Source organism: Bufo bufo, chromosome 5, assembly GCF_905171765.1.
Source record: "Bufo bufo chromosome 5, aBufBuf1.1, whole genome shotgun sequence".
Taxonomy (NCBI): Eukaryota; Metazoa; Chordata; class Amphibia; order Anura; family Bufonidae; genus Bufo; species Bufo bufo.
Genome location: NC_053393.1, coordinates 95,136,469 through 95,152,167, shown reverse-complemented (window position 1 = coordinate 95,152,167; position 15,699 = coordinate 95,136,469). Strand labels below are relative to the sequence as shown.

Here is a 15,699-nt window from a genome sequence, read left to right as displayed (position 1 = left end):
AAAAGTGAAACAAGGCTGTCTGCTGCGCTAAAGAACACAAAGTAAAAAAAAGGTAAAGAGCCAGGACAGGAAGTAGAATACAAGGCATGAATTCAAAAGATTTATATCCAGAAAACCACCCCCTGTGGTTCAATAAGAAAAAAAAAATGGTGTCCTTTTTTAAAGGCTTTGTTTCACCTCCTTAAATCTGTCTGTTGGTGGCCTGGAACTTGAAGTATGTACTGTGGCTTCCAGGACTACGAGGTGAAGATGCACTTGAAGGCTTCCATAGCAGTTTTAGAAATGAATGGAGTGGCTGCATGCATGCCCAACTGGTTGCACCACTCATTTCAGGAGGAGTGTGGGGGTCCTAAACATAGGACCCCTCCCAATCTCCTAGTTATCCCCTTATCCATAGTATAAGGGGTAACTTAACCCAGAACCCCCTTTGAGCATATGGGGGGGGGAGTAGGGGCCCTGATCTGTTGTCATGGTGTCCTACCACAGGCTGTCATTACCTGGGTTTCATTGCAGTGAAAACACTGGAGAATGAGGCCAGAGTTGAAAGTAACAGTCCATTTTGCGAATTGTAATGCTGAACTTGAAATGCATGGAGCAGCAGGCTTTTAGTGTAATTCTCTGGTACCAGCTGCAAAGATATGGTGACAGGTTGGATGGCTGTGCTTCTGCACTTGGGTGTTACTGGCCTAATGGTTGTCTGGTGGGTCGTCTGTAGTCCCTCACCTTACTGCTGTGTCTTCAGTACGATTCTTGAGTTGGATGCTCTGCTAGCTACTTCCCAACTCTTCCGCTATCGGGACAGTATCTTTTTCCCTCTCTGCCTTGCACTCCCCTGGACTTCTAACTCTTTTAGACCTCCTCCTGGCAGAAAGTTGGACCAGTGGTCTGCGCAAAAACTGCAGCATTTTATAATTGTTTTTAAATATAGATGGGGATATGGTAAAAGAAAATAACTAAAATATCTCATGCTATATGTGAAAATGTGACTTAAAATAGGTTATTTTCTGATGACTCATTCCCTTTTAAGACAATGGCCCATATTATTACTAGCAGAATGAACCCGGCTTCGCACGGGTATATTTCATCTATTTAATTTCATGTTTCCGTGTCTCGAAAACATATCAACAGTATCCCCCATAACAGTGACCTCTACAGTGCCCACCATTTTAACAGTGACCACATCTTTAACAGAGATCTCCCCAGTGCCTGCCCCTTTAACCGCCTCCGGACCGCCTAACGCAGGATCGCGTTCCGGAGGCGGCAGCTCAGCGCAGAGTCACGCATATATGCGTCATCTCGCGAGACGCGAGATTTCCTGTGAACGCGCGCACACAGGCGCGCACGTTCACAGGATCGGAAGGTAAGCGAGTGGATCTCCAGCCTGCCAGCGGCGATCGTTCGCTGGCAGGCTGGAGATGCAATTTTTTTTAACCCCTAACAGGTATATTAGACGCTGTTTTGAGAAAAATTTCCATATAGATGTCGTTTTTTTTGCTAAATTTTACAACTGAAAGTGAAAAATGTCATTTTTTTTTGCAAAAAAATCGTTAAATTTTGATTAATAACAAAAAAAGTAAAAATGTCAGCAGCAATGAAATACCACCAAATGAAAGCTCTATTAGTGAGAAGAAAAGGAGGTAAAATTCATTTGGGTGGTAAGTTGCATGACCGAGCAATAAACCGTGAAAATAGTGTAGTGCAGAAGTGTAAAAAGTGGCCTGGTCATTAAGGGTGTTAAAGCTATGGGGGCTGAAGTGGTTAACAGAGATCTCCCCAATGCCTGCCCATTTAACCCCTTAGGGACCGGGCTCATTTTTACCTTAAGGACCAGGCTATTTTTTGAAAATCTGACCAGTGTCACTTTATGTGGTAATAACTTTAATGCTTTGACTTATCCAGGCCTTTCTGAGATTGTTTTTCGTCATATATTGTACTTCATGACACTGGTAAAATGAAGTAAAAAAAATGTATTCATTTCTCTACTTCTATAATACATAGTAATACCTACAAAAATAGTTATTACTTTACATTCCCCATATGTCTACTTCATGTTTGGATCATTTTAGGAATGCCATTTTAGTTTTTGGGGGACGTTACAAAGCTTAGAAGTTTAGAAGCAAATCTTGAAATTTTTCAGAAATTTTTAAAAACCCAATATTTAGGGACCACTTTGTGAGGCTTACATAATAGAAATCACCCAAAAAATTACCCCATCTAAGAAACTACACCCCTCAAGGTATTCAAAACAGTTTTTAAAAACTTTGTTAACCCTTTAGGTGTTGCACAAGAGTTATTGGCAATGGCAAATGGAGATGAAATTTGAGAATTTAAATTTTTGGGCAAATTTTCCATTTTAATCAATTTCTTCCAGTAACAAAGCAAGGGTTAACAGCCAAACAAAATGCTATATATATTGCCCCGATTCTGTAGTTTGCAGAAACACCCCATATGTGGCCGTAAACTACTGTACGGGCACACAGTAGTGCATAGAGGGAAAGGTGCGCCGTGTGGTTTTTGGAAGGCAGATTTTGCTGGACTGGTTTATTTACACCATGTCCCATTTGAAGCCCCCCCCTGATGCACCCCTAGAGTAGAAACTCCATAAAAGTGACCCCATTTTTGAAACTACAGGATAAGGTGGCAGTTTAGTTTTTTAGGGTACATATGATTTTTGGTTTATCTATATTACATTTTTGTGAGGCAAGGTTACCAAAAAATATAAATTCTGAAACTTCATCTCCATTTGCCATAAACTGTTGAGGAAACACCTAAAGGGTTAATAAAGTTTGTAAAATCAGTTTTGAATACCTTGAGGGGTTTAGTTTCTTAGATGGGGTCGCTTTTATGGAGTTTCTACTCTAGGGGTGCATCAGGGGGGCTTTAAATGGGACATGGTGCCAAAAAAAGCCATCAAAATCTGCCATTCAGAAACCATACGGCGTTCCTTTCCTTCTGCGCCCTGCCGTTTGGTCATACAGCAGTTTACAACCACATATGGGGTGTTTCTGTAAACTGCAGAATCGGGGTAATAAATATTAAGTTTTATTTGGCTGTTAACCCTTGCTTTGTTACTTGAAAAAAACGGATAAAAATAGAAAATTTGCCCAAAAATTGCTGTTTTAGCACTTTTTTTTTTTTTTACAGTGTTCATCTGAGGGGTTAGGTCATGCTTAGGGAGGAGCGAACCTGAAATGTATAGTTCGGGTTCATACCGAATTTTGGGGTGTCCGTGACACGGACCCAAACCCGAACATTTTCATAAAAGTCCGGGTTCGGTGTTCGGCGCTTTCTTGGCGCTTTTTGAAAGGCTGCAAAGCAGCCAATCAACATGCGTCATACTACTTGCCCCAAGAGGCCATCACAGCCATGCCTACTATTGGCATGGCTGTGATTGGTCAGTGCAGCATTGTAATGACCGGCGTCACTCACAGGGAGGAAAAAGGGAAAGCCCTGCCCAAGGGAGAGGGAAAGGTGGTGACCCCTAACTCACCTTGCGGCTGGCACCTGACTGCCCTGACGTCCCTAGACGGGTTCCTCACCCGTGCGGCGATCACGTGCCTAAACCCTGGCTTTCCCTAAAATGAGCCCTAGATGGTGAACGGGCCGGTGGGATCGCTAGTCCGCACCACTGTCACTAAGAGGGAAACACCAGGGAGAGGACAGACAAAACAGACAAACACATTCACCCAGGTAGGCGACCACAATAGACCACAAAGGTCCAACAGGGATCCGGAGGGTAGCGTTCTGGACCAACTACCAGAGAATGCAGCAACACAGCTCCAGAGGGTCAGAATAGATGTCCAGGCAGGAAGCTCTATATCTGGCAACCAGAGAAGTGTGAGAGGGGAATATAAGGAGGTTTGGGAGTTCTGGACAAGGAACAGCTGAGGAGAAGGAGCTACGGATCCCTGAGTGAGCCAAAAGGGTTTGTAAAGCAAACCCAGAAAGCTACCATAAGGAAACAGCCCTATCTTACATAGAGCGTGCAGCCAACCGATGCGACTTCCTGACCCCGGGTATAACGGAGTCAGGCGTGGTTCTTGACACCCTCGTGACAGTACCCCCCTCTCTACGAGGGGCCTCCGGACACTCAGGACCAGGTCTCTCAGGATGAGAGGCATGAAAAACCAGAACTAGCCTGTCGGCGTTTACCTCAGACGCAGGAACCCACATTCTTTCCTCGGGACCGTAACCTCTCCAATGCACCAGATATTGAAGAGAGCGGCGGACCCGACGAGAATTAACAATTTTGGATATCTGAAATTCTAGATTACCATTCACGACAACAGGAGGGGGTGGCAGCGGTGACGGTTCTAGAGGTGGAACATATTTTTGTAACGACTTATGAAAAACATTATGAATTTTAAAAGTCTGAGGTAACTCCAGGCGAAAAGCCACGGGGTTGATGATGGCTACAATTTTGTAAGGGCCAATAAACCTAGGACCCAGTTTCCAAGAGGGAACCTTCAATTTAATATTCCTAGTAGACAACCACACATAGTCATTCACTCCAAGGTCCGGACCCGGCGACCGTCTCTTATCAGCCATGCATTTGTATTTACCTCCCATATTTTTCAAGTTAGCTTGCACCTTCTGCCATACCGATGAAAGAGATGACGAAAACCGTTCCTCTTCGGGAACCCCAGAAGACCCCCCCCCTCTTTGAAAGTACAGAATTGGGGATGAAAACCATATGTGTCACAGTCGTTACCTTTGACTGTGACCTTCCGTTCTTGCTCATTCGGCGATCCTCGCTGAAGTTCTGTTCCTGTGTGTCTTTTGTGGTTCTGTATGGGTTAACTCCCCTGTATTCCTATTAGGAGTTAATCCTCTGTCTGCTCCATGGGTGTGGTCTCTCTGATGCACCCATGGAACCTGTATATAAGGCTAAGGTTTCGTCAGCTCTCCTGGTGTGTGTTGTCTTGTCCTGCTCTGCTCCTGGTTTGTACTCTTTCTCCCATGCTGCTGACCCATGGGATCTGTGTCTGTCTGTCTGTGCTCTGTGAGTTTCCCTACTTGTTCATTTGCGTCCTTTTTCCTGTCCTCTTCCCTGTCTTTTTGTTCTGCCAGTTATGTTTTAGTTACTTTGTGTTTATTCTGATGTCTGTGTTCAGCAAGCCTTTGCAGCAGAGTGGCATGACAAGGCCATGCAGTTTACTTCTGGTGGAGCAAGTCCTTCTCTGCTCATTGCCACTCCTGCTCCCTTGCGTGAACTCCTGCTCGTATTATTAGTTCCTCTGTTCTGTATTCATATGTCTGTGTTCTGCAAGCCTTTGCAGCAGAGTGGCATGACAAGGCCATGCAGTTTACTTCTGGTGGAGCAAGTCCTTCTCTGCTCATTGCCACTCCTGCTCCCTTGCGTGAACTCCTGCTCGTATTATTAGTTCCCCTGTTCTGTATTCATATGTCTGTGTTCTGCAAGCCTTTGCAGCAGAGTGGCATGACAAGGCCATGCAGTTTACTTCTGGTGGAGCAAGTCCTTCTCTGCTCATTGCCACTCCTGCTCCCTTGCATGAACTCCTGCTTGTGTTATTATTTGCTCTGTTTTGTATTTACCTGTCTGTTATGTTTGCCTATGTGCCGTCGGTACCTTCTGGTACCTGTTGTCCATTCGCTCCTGCTGTCACTGTCTAGGTCACGCTCCAGAGTGGACCCTGGCAACTTTCTGCGGCTAAGTCTAACCCTACCATCTAGGGCTCTAGTGAAAACCAGGAGTTGCTTAGTTACGCCCCTCTGGAGTATTACTAGACAGTGGCGCAGTGGGGGTTTTCTCCCACTGTGCTGACGGTACATAGAGCTCAAGTTTTGTCTGTGCTGCCTTCCCTGTTTTGTTTGTGCAATAAACTCTTATGTGTCTGTACCTGATTTCCATCCGTTTATTGCATGACGACGCGGTGGTCTCTCCGGGGACCTCCAACTCGTGACAGAATGAACAAGTAGGGAAACTCACAGAGCACAGACAGACAGACACAGATCCCATGGGTCAGCAGCATGGGAGAGAGTACAAACCAGGAGCAAAGCAGGAGAGCTGACAAAGAACTGAGGAAACCTCAGCCTTATATACAGGTTCCATGGGTGCAGCAGAGAGACCACACCCATGGAGCAGACAGAGGATTAACTCCTAATAGGAACACAGGGGAGTTAACCCATACAGAACCACAAAAGACACACAGGAACAGAACTTCAGTGAGGATCGCCGAATGAGCAAGAACGGAAGGTCACAGTCAAAGGTAACGACTGTGACAATATGCACCAAGAAATGGTGACTTGCCAGTGGATTCCTGACGACGATTATTTATGGCAAACTCAGCTAACGGTAAATATGATGACCACAACTCTTGGTTTTCAGACACAAAACATCTTAGATATGTCTCAAGGTTTTGGTTGGTACGCTCAGTCTGTCCATTCGACTGAGGATGGAAAGCTGAGGAAAAGGACAAGTGTGCCCCCAAACGGGAACAAAAAGCTTTCCAAAATTTTGAAATAAACTGGGTACCCCGATCCGAAACAACATCGGAGGGGACCCCGTGAAGCTTCACGATTTCACTGACGAATAACTGAGCAAGAGTCTTAGCATTAGGTAGTGCGGGTAACGCAATGAAGTGTACCATTTTGCTAAACCTGTCCACTACTACCAAAATAACTGTTTTACCCGCAGACAAAGGTAAGTCAGTGATAAAATCCATTGACAGATGTGTCCACGGTCTATTGGGAATGACGAGTGGTAATAGAGACCCTGCAGGACGTGTATGTGAAACTTTTGCGCGCGCACAGGTAGAACAAGAAGACACAAAATCCAATACATCCTGACGCAACCTTGGCCACCAAAAACGACGAGACAATAGCTCCAAGGTTGCTTTACTACCCGGGTGCCCAGCAAGTGCCGAATTATGATGTTCCTTTAATAATTCGAAACGTAGGTTCAACGGTACAAACAATTTCTCTAAGGGCCAAGAGACCGGGGCGTCCCCCTGGGCCTCTAACACCTTCCCCTCCAGAACAGAGTGTACCGCAGAAACAACTACTCCTCTTTGAAGAATGGGCACCGGATCACTCACATTACCCCCTCCAGGGAAACAACGAGATAGTGCATCAGCCTTGGTATTCTTTGCCCCAGGACGATAGGTAATCACAAAGTTAAACCTGGTAAAAAATAGCGACCACCTAGCCTGTCTAGGGGTGAGACGCTTAGCTGATTCGAGGTACAGAAAATTTTTGTGGTCCGTAATCACAGTGACGGGGTGGACTGCCCCCTCTAAAAAGTGACGCCACTACTCAAACGCAAGTTTAATAGCTAATAGTTCCCTATTGCCAATATCGTAGTTCTTTTCTGCTGCAGATAGTTTTTTTTAGAAAAGAAAGCACAAGGACGCCATTTGCCAGGAGACGGACCCTGAGACAGCACCGCCCCCCACTCCCACCTCTGACGCATCAATTTCAACAATAAAAGGCTGAGAGACATCAGGTTGGACTAGTACAGGTGCTGTAGGTAAACCTCTCTTTTAGAGAGGAAAAAGCAACTTTAGCGGCGTCAGACCATTTAGAAAAATCTGTCCCCTTCCTAGTCATGTCAGTAAGGCCTCTTTCACACGGGCGTTGCGGAAAAATGTGCGGGTGCGTTGCGGGAACACCCGCGATTTTTCCGCGCGAGTGCAAAACATTGTAATGCGTTTTGCACTCGCGTGAGAAAAATCGTGCGTGTTTGGTACCCAAACCCGAACTTCTTCACAGAAGTTCGGGCTTGGGATCGGTGTTCTGTAAATAGTATTATTTTCCCTTATAACATGGTTATAAGGTAAAATAATAGCATTCTGAATACAGAATGCAAAGTAAAATAGCACTGGAGGGGTTAAAAAAAAATAAAAAAAAATTTAACTCACCTTAATCCACTTGCTCGCGTAGCCGGGCATCTCCTTGTGTCTCCTTTGATGAAAGACCTGTGGTGAGCATTAATTATAGTTCAAGGACCTGGGATGACGTCACTCCGGTCATCACATGGTACGTCACATGATCTTTTACAATGGTGAATCATGTGACGTACCATGTGATGGCCGGAGTGACGTCATCCCAGGTCCTTGAACTATAGTTAATGCTCACCACAGGTCTTTCATCAAAGGAGACACAAGGAGATGCCGGGCTACGCGAGCAAGTGGATTAAGGTGATTTAAATTTTTTATTATTTTTTTTTAACCCCTCCAGTGCTATTTTACTTTGCATTCTGTATTCAGAATGCTATTATTTTCCCTTATAACCATGTTATAAGGGAAAATAATAATGATCAGGTCTCCATCCCGATCGTCTCCTAGCAACCGTGCGAGAAAATCGCACCGCATCCGCACTTGCTTGCGGATGCTTGCGATTTTCACGCAACCCCATTCATTTCTATGGGGCCTGCGTTACGTGAAAAACGCACAAAGAGGAGCATGCTGCGATTTTCACGCAACGCAAAAGTGATGCGTGAAAATCACCGCTCGTGTGCACAGCCCTATAGAAATGAATGGGTCGGTATTCAGTGCGGATGCAATGCGTTCACCTCCCGCATCGCATCCGCGCGGAATACTCGCTCGTGTGAAAGGGGCCTAAGGGGTTTTACAATAAGTGAATAATTTTTAATGAATTTCCTATAGAAATTCGCGAAGCCCAAGAACCGTTGTAGTGCTTTGAGGTTCTCAGGAAGATCCCAATCTAAAATTGCCTGGACCTTCCTAGGATCCATACGGAAACCTGAAGCAGATAAAAAATAACCTAGGAATTGTATCTCCTGAACGGCGAAGACATATTTTTCAATTTTCGCATATAATTTATTCGTCCGTAGGACCTGCAGTACTTGTCTGACATGCACCTCATGTGTTTTCAAATCAGACGAATAAATTAAAATATCATCTAGGTATATTACCACAAACCTGCCGATTAGATGACTAAAAATGTCATTAACGAAATGTTGAAAGACGGCAGAAGCATTGGTCAGACCGAAAGGCATAACTAGATTTTCATAATGCCCCTCAGGGGTGTTAAAAGCTGTCTTCCACTCATCCCCCTCCTTAATACGAATCAGATTGTAGGCACCCCTAAGATCAAGTTTGGAGAACCACCTAGCACCCGCAATCTGGTTAAACAGGTCAGGAATGAGAGGAAGAGGGTATGGGTCTCGGATGGTTATCCGATTTAATTCGCGAAAATCTAGGCAAGGACGCAGGCCCACATCTTTCTTTATAACGAAGAAAAACCCTGCAGCCACGGGTGAAGAAGAGGGTCTGATGTGTCCCTTAGCCAAGCTCTCGGAGATATAATCTTTCATGACTTGTCTCTCTGGACCCGAAAGATTATATAACCTGGTCTTGGGTAATTTTGCGCCGGGAATAAGGTTAACCGGGCAATCATAAGGACGATGAGGTGGTAACTTCTGACAACCCTTTTCAGAAAAAACATCCTCAAAATCCGAAATAAATGTAGGTAGGGTAGTTATGGAGGCGACTAAGCAATTGCTATTTAAGCAATTTTCTCTGCACTGCTCACTCCACTCCAATATCTCCCTGGCCTGCCAATCCACCACTGGATTGTGCGCTACCAACCAGGGAAGGCCCAGCACTACCGGAGTGGGAAGCCCCTCCAGAACATAACATGAAAGCATCTCGTTTTGGTGGTCCCCTACCCGAAGGTGTAAATTATGAACAATGTGGGTGAGGTTTCTCTGAGACAGAGGAACAGAATCAATAGCGAATATGGGAATAGGTCTCTGTAGCGTACAGAGAGACAAACCCATAGTGCGGGCAAAATAGGCATCTATCAAATTTACCCCTGCTCCACTGTCTAGAAAGAAAGAAATAGTCTCCGTCTTATCACCAAAAACAATAACCGCTGGCAACACAAACTGCGATGTACGTATGGAGGAAACGTATACCCCCCGGCTGACATCCTCCACACAGTCTGGGGTTAGTAGTTTTCCGACGGTCTTTTGTTTCTGAGGAAAGAAGGACAGACATTAATGAAATGACCCCTCTCCCCACAAAAAAAACAAACCCCACGCCTACGGCGAGCCTCAGGAGGACGGACCTGACGAGTAGTTTGGTGGCCACCTGACTGTATAGGGAGGGTGGACAGGGACTGGTGGTCCTTCCACCCCCCCCTTTTTTTCCCCTCTCCCTCCCTGTTAGCCCCTGCGGGGGTTGTTTATGTCCCCTAGTGATTTTATGGGTCTCAGGAGGATATGAAGGGGTTAATTGCCCGGGAGATGGGGGAGGCGGGGGCTAGCGGTTACTTAAGCCCTGTTCCCGCCTTCTCCTTCCTCTTTGAGCGGAAGCGTGGTGCCGTGAGTGCAGCTCCGCATAGAGATGGCCGCAGGTGATGCTCCCTTACAGGAGGTTTTGCTGGCGAGAATGGCGGAGGGGGGTGAGGGATGGCTGCGCTCGTTCCTGGGCAGCCTTGGGCCTCCCTTGCCTTCCTTCTCCCCTGGTATGGCGTGTGCTGCTGGGGAGGATGTCCCTGATGCTTGCCCGAGTGCCTCAGCGGGGGGCCGGCGGTCTGCTCGGCAAATCCGCCCCCCTGTTAGGCTTGGTCACAGTCCCCCCCGCTTTTCCCCTGTTACCTCGGGCGCTGCTGTCTGTGCTGGTTCTTCTCGGGCCAGCCGGCAGCTCCATGTTCGCGCCGGGACATCATTAGCTCCGCCCCCTTCATTAGCTCCGCACCCTTCTTCCTCGTCTGCATGTACTAGTGTGGTCGGGTCTTTTATGTGCGGTGCTGCTATGGGAGCGCAGGCTAGTAGTTCCTCCTCACAGGAGGTTCCCCTCACCCCTCCTGCCTCTCAAGTCGTGTCTGTCCCTGTGCTGGAGCAGCCCCCTGTGCAGGCAATTATCCCTCCAGCCCCCCCTTTAGCTGAAGTCACTATGCCAGTTCCTGCTTTGGCTAGTGTGCAGGACGCTCCCTCTCCCCCCCCCTGCGTTACTGCAATCTTTGTTGCCTCCACCTCCACCTCCTTCCCAGCGGTCACGTCAGCGCAGGGTGCGGTCTAGCTCCTCCTCGTCCCAGGAGGGCAGTAGGCGCAATAGGCATAGATCCAGCAGACGTCACTCGCGCCGCAGATCCGTGGGTTCATCGCTGAGTGGACGTTCCAGATCCTCCAGATGGCGGTCGCCGTCTTCGTCAGACGGATCGGTGTCCGCTTCGGGGGAGTCTGGTCGCGTTTCACGCTCTCGTCGTCAGAGGCGGTTGACTCGTCTTTCTTCCAGGGGAAGCAGCCTGGTCCCAGCGGCGTCTCTCCAGCCTGAGGTTCCGGTTTCTGTTCCTCCAGTCCTGCCTTTACCGTCATCGCCTGGTGAGTACCAATTTGCGGGTGCGTGGGGGGCGGGGGCTGGGGATGATAGTACCGCCGATTTGTTAAAAACCTTGTTGGAGCGGTTGCAGCAGCCTGCACAACCGACTCCCTCTCCCCCTCCCGCAGTTAAGCCAGTGCCGGTTTTAGTGGGGGTTCACAAGGATTCGTGTTTTTGTGGGGTTAGCCCCCTGGGCAGTCATTTGGATGAGTCAGTTCGGGATAAGATTTGGGCGAATCAGTTCGTAGACATTTGGTCCCTAGTTTCGGTCGATCAGCATACGGTAGATAGGGAGCGCCGTTTTTCAGATAAGCCTTCGGAGCGCAGGCCCAGAGAACTATGAACAACTGGTTACAGGCTTTTTATGTCTTGGGCTGCATTATGGGGCAGCGGCATCCTGAACGATGTTCGGAGCTTTTTGTTTACCAGGATATCATTTACAGTGCCTATAAATGGCGGTGGCGGTATGATGAGGAGTTTAGACGGTGCTTGGCGTTGCATCCTGAGATGGGTTGGGGGGTTAAAGCGACGGATGCATGGTTGAGGTTGATGATGTCGCAGAGGCCTCCTCCCTTTCCTGTGGCGGCCACTGGTGCAGGGGGACCTTCTTCCCATGGACCGGTGGCCGTTTGCCGCCCTGGGTCCTGTTGGTTGTACAATGAGGGCACCTGCAAGTTTGCAGGGCTGTGTAGGTTTAAACATGAGTGCTCCGCCTGTGGCGGACCTCACACGGCGAATAAGTGCACCCGACCTCCCGTTAAGTTCCCCAGGCCACATGAATAGTCCAGCCTTAAGGACCCCAGTGAGCGTGGCCGAGATGGGCCCCTGGTTAGACCAGTACCCCAATAAGCAGGCGGCTGCGCAACTTCGGTTTGGATTTTCTTTTGGGTTCTTTATTCCTTTTGTTCTTAATCGTTTCCCGTTTTTTTCTGTTAATTTGAAGTCCGCTAGGGAGTTGCCGGTGGTTCTTAGGGATAAGGTTTCGAAGGAAGTGTCCTTGCTGTCCTCCCCTTCTCTAATTTGCGAGTTTCCCCTCTGGGTGTGGTCCCTAAAAAGTAACCGGGTAAGTTCAGGTTGATTCAGCACCTGTCTCATCCCAAGGGCTCGTCGGTGAATGATGCCATTAGTTTGGAGGATGCTTCGGTGTCGTACGTTTCCTTTGACCGGGCGGTTTCACTGGTTCGGGATGCCGGCAGGGGCGCTCTCCTGGCCAAGTCTGATATTGAGTCTGCTTTTCGCCTTCTCCCTGTTCATCCTGATTGTTTTCATTTGTTGGGTTGTTGCGTGGATGGCCAGTATTACTATGACACGTGTCTCCCCATGGGTTGCTCTATTTCGTGTCACTATTTTGAAATGTTTGGTTCGTTTTTGGAGTGGGTCGTGCGGTATGAGTCGGGCTCTACGTCCGTGTTGCATTATTTGGATGACTTGGAGGGCGATAATCGCTCTTTGATGAGGCCGGATGGTGTTCACTTATCTGAAATTGGTCTAGATATTTTCCTCTCCGGTCTTCAGGATGGAATTGAGCAGGCCATGTTTTTGTTGGGTGGTGGTCGGAGCCCCGTTTGAGGGCGGTTCTCCTCCGTGGCGGCAGTTCAAGACAACGAAGAGGTATCGGAGGAAATGAGCGGAGCTGCCCGCTGGGAGTCCAGCGGCTGGCAGATCGCACGGTTCAAAGGTTTTATGGTTGCCGTTAAAATTACCAGCTGTGGCCGATTACCACCCAACAAATAAAGGTGTTGAAAGGAAGAACGGTGTCTGTGTCATTCTGTAAAGGGATTGGTGGTGTTGTTATGGGCCAGAAATAGGGGCGGTCATGTACCCCCCCCCTTCCCCCTGGTTTAACCCTAGTTGTACCAGCAGTCCCTCCTAGCTGCATAGGCTCGTCTAAGTCCGTACAGACTAACTGCTGCTTGGGAGGGGTTACCAATTGCTCCGGTTTTTTCAACCTGTCCCTAAGGCGTCTATCTATTCGGATAGAAAGGGACATAACCGCATCAAGGGAAAAGGGGGTCTCATATAATGCAAGCGCATCCTTAACCCTTTCGGATAACCCAGAGCAGAACTGACTCCTGAGAGCCGGGTCGTTCCATTGGGTATCCGTAGCCCACCTACGGAATTCAGAGCAATACTCCTCTACCGGCCGCTCTCCTTGTAAGAGTCTCCGTAATCTTGATTCAGCCAGTGCGACTCGGACAGGGTCGTCATATATGAGACCCAAGGCCCCGAAAAACTCATCCACTGACCGAAGAGCCTGGGAATCAGTAGGTAAAGAGAACGCCCAGGACTGCGGGTCCCCCTGCAGCAGGGAAATAACAACCCCCACCCGCTGTTCTTCATTACCAGATGAGTAAGGGCGCAGTTTAAAATATAATTTACAGGCCTCACGGAATGTCAAAAACTTGTCCCTTACCCCAGAAAATCTGTCAGGGAGAGGGACCTTGGGTTCCGCAACAACCTGGTTACCAGTAGCAACCGCTGGGCTTGCGGTCAGTTGTAATTGCTGCTGTTGCTGGAGGACCGACGCCTTCAATCCTGCCACCTCCAAAGACAGGCCATGAAATTGTTTGGACAGAGCAGCAATTTGATCCATACTGGATTCTAAGTAGGTTAAAAAAAATAAAACTTTTTTTTTTTTTTTTTACCTACACAAAATAAGGGCCAGATATAATGTAATGACCGGCGTCACGCACAGGGAGGAAAAAGGGAAAGCCCTGCCCAAGGGAGAGGGAAAGGTGGTGACCCCTAACTCACCTTGCGGCTGGCACCTGACTGCCCTGACGTCCCTAGACGGGTTCCTCACCCGTGCGGCGATCACGTGCCTAAACCCTGGCTTTCCCTAAAATGAGCCCTAGATAGTGAACAGGCCGGTGGGATCGCTAGTCCGCACCACTGTCACTAAGAGGGAAACACCAGGGAGAGGACAGACAAAACAGACAAACACATACACCCAGGTAGGCAACCACAATAGACCACAAAGGTCCAACAGTGATCCGGAGGGTAGCGTTCTGGACCAACTACCAGAGAACGCAGCAACACAGCTCCAGAGGGTCAGAATAGATGTCCAGGCAGGAAGCTCTATATCTGGCAACCAGAGAAGTGTGAGAGGGGAATATAAGGAGGTTTGGGAGTGCTGGACAAGGAACAGCTGAGGAGAAGGAGCTACGGATCCCTGAGTGAGCCAAAAGGGTTAGCAAAGCAAACCCAGAAAGCTACCATAAGGAAACAGCCCTATCTTACATAGAGCGTGCAGCCAACCGCTGCGACTTCCTGACCCCGGGTATAACGGAGTCAGGCGTGGTTCTTGACACCCTCGTGACAAGCATGTGACCCAGCCTCTATTTAAGCTGGAGTCACGTAGCGCCGCACGTCACTCTGCTATGATCAGTGTAGGGAGAGGTTGCAGCTGCTGTTAGGGCGAGATTAGACAGTGATTAACTCTGCAAAAACACTTAATTCAGTGATCGATCTACAGCTGTGGATCATTGAACTGCTGCTATTTAATTGCTCACTGTTTTTAGGCTGCCCAGAGCGTTTTTATGTCATTTTTTTCTTGGGTGATCGGCGGCCATTTTGTGTCTTGTGGTGCGCCAGCACAAGCTGCCACCAAGTCCATTTAACCATCAATAGTGTGGTTATTTTTTTGCTATATCCTACATCAGGGGCTTGGCTGTGCTTGCTATTTTATTGAGGGGTAAAATACAATTGGCCAAAATAGCAGTACCCTAAATCTGGTGTTTCAGCTGTGGCTAGCCGTTTGTAATACTGTCTGCTGTCTGCCGAAGCACAGTTTTTGTTCTGGGTTGAATACAATTCCAACTTAGCAATCCCCTAAATATTTTTTTTCTGCTGTATCAGGCCAAGTTTAAATTGATCCATAAAAGGGTATATTAGATTGAAGGTGTGGATAGTGTCATCCTCAATAACTTCACACGCTACCGTGCATTTCCAAATTTAAATAATTCTGTCCGTAAACGTATACCTGTCACCCAGCGCCTAAATAATAGGCCTAAAATTTATATTCAGCTAAATCTGTGTTTATTGCTGAGGCTGGTCAATTTATTTAGTGTCTGCCAAAGCACAGTTTTTGTTCTGGGTTGAATACAATTCCCAACTTAGCAATCCCCTAAATATTTTTTTTCTGCTGTATCAGACCAAGTTTAAATTGATCCATAAAAGGGTATATTAGATTGAAGGTGCGGATAGTGTCATCCTCAATAACTTCACACGCTACCGTGCATTTCCAAGTTTAAATAATTCTGTCCATAAACGTATACCTGTCACCCAGCGCCTAAATAATAGGCCTAAAATTTATATTCAGCTAAATCTGTGTTTATTGCTGAGGCTGGTCAATTTATTTAGTGTCCGCCAAAGCACAGTTTTTGTTCTG

At 47.6% G+C, this 15,699-nt stretch overlaps 1 protein-coding gene across 1 annotated transcript in view; it reads left to right on the top strand.

Moving 5' to 3' along the window:
* The window catches only part of LOC121000977 (fatty acid-binding protein, adipocyte-like), a 268,479-nt gene that overhangs the window by 30,015 nt on the left and 222,765 nt on the right, over nt 1-15,699 (top strand). The window lies entirely within an intron of this gene.